This window comes from Epargyreus clarus, unplaced genomic scaffold (assembly GCF_041222505.1).
Source record: "Epargyreus clarus isolate Ecla_fem2 unplaced genomic scaffold, WU_Ecla_fem_2.2 ptg000007l, whole genome shotgun sequence".
NCBI classification, from domain to species: Eukaryota; Metazoa; Arthropoda; class Insecta; order Lepidoptera; family Hesperiidae; genus Epargyreus; species Epargyreus clarus.
Window position 1 is genome coordinate 25,696,609 of NW_027332215.1, and position 1,612 is coordinate 25,698,220.

General features: G+C 34.5%; 1 non-coding gene across 1 annotated transcript; it reads left to right on the top strand.

Moving 5' to 3' along the window:
- The first annotated feature begins 1,233 nt into the window (after nucleotides 1–1,233).
- On the top strand, nucleotides 1,234–1,348 carry TRNAL-CAA (transfer RNA leucine (anticodon CAA)). The gene is made up of 2 exons: nucleotides 1,234–1,271; nucleotides 1,303–1,348. It is a non-coding gene; the product is annotated as a tRNA-Leu (tRNA).
- The last annotated feature ends 264 nt before the right edge of the window (nucleotides 1,349–1,612 follow it).

A 1,612-nucleotide genomic window follows, 5' to 3' on the forward strand; every position in this document is an offset into this window, starting at 1 on the left:
TTTGGTCGATCAACAAGTGCTTGCGTTAAAAGGTGTTAAACAGGTAGTTGGTGTGATATGAACAACTGTGCTGATAAATAATTACGTTAAAAAGATTTATTGTTTCCCTGGTTGCAACTTTTTTTATAATATTGATGGTTTAATATTGAGTAACACCTATGGGCATCTGCAGTCAACTTCAGATAAGATGAGGTTCTTTTTGGAAGTCGACCACAGACACATTGCCACCCTTAAAAACTAAGATGAAGTACCTTGGATAAGTATCTCCCTTACCACATCTTTAAACTAGAATACGCAGATATAAGCAGCGCTGAACATTAGCGCTATTAGGTAGAAATAGGTGGCTCCAGAGATGAACTAAAAAGGGTTGTAGAACCTTTAAAAAAAGTCTTTATATGTCATGGATCACTTACGATTTGCTTAAAGTTAAAATAAACCGTAACACGATGTGCGCTTCTGTTTTAAGTACAACAGACCTAATTCAATTAAATATTAAATTCTATTTTTAAATGTCGGTTTACTTCAATTAGTGAATATTAAAAAGGTGGTTCAAAGTCATAGATATAGGATGTCAAAGATACATAATGTCAGGCTAAATTCATGACCAAAATTGATTTTCCTGCGTGTGTGTGCCGTAATCGTAAAATTGATATATTTTAATTTGGACTTTTTATATCCTACTATGTAATATTTGTATTTATAGCGAGAAAAAATAATATAGGTATAATTGTAACAAATATGTACGGGACTCAATAATATATTTTGAGGTAATACTGCTCAAAGGTCGTGGTGAAAAAAAGGTATTTTCTTGTGAACTGAACAGTGTACACTTCTATTGGGTGTTTCGACTTGTGGCAGTACATGCGTCAATAGAGTAAATAAGCATATTAACTTTCCTAAAATATTAAAACGCCCGTGGCCGAAGGAGAATAAATTTATATGATATGACATTTCTAGGCATCTCTTTCTGTCTAGTAGATTGTTAATATGAGTTGACAAATCTTTTTCTCATGCTTTGTTGGTCTTTAGCGTAGCTAAAACATTCCAAGTCTATGTTCGAACTCATGTTACGTCGAACCAAATCCAAAGGTTTGCAAAACGTTAACTACTACATACGAGTAGTTCAAAGCTTAGAACAGTACGCGGATTGCATTCGGGCTGAATCGATTTTCCGGAGATACCCGATCGCATTTTGCGCTGTACTGAACTATAATTTCGCCACCCTTTCCAAGCGTCAGGATGGCCGAGCGGTCTAAGGCGCCAGACTCAAGGTTTTCCCTTGCCTATTCGATAGGTCGAGCGTTCTGGTCCTCATTGTAGGGCGCGGGTTCGAATCCCGCTTCTGACAAAACTTTTTTTTTGTATTTTTATGAACATTATTACGTGTTCCTTTATATTTATTATTTTATGCATACGTCGATCATGGAATGAGCTAGAGGAATTATGATACGACAAATAGGTTATATATAGGTATTCTCTAATTTTTTTTATTACCATTGTAGATTTTTGCTTGCTGTAAACTTAAAATAACAGATACTTGGAGCATAAAACTCTGTATGTCTCTACTTCAATATTTTTATTTTTTATGAAATTTTATGGGAATTTCATAAAA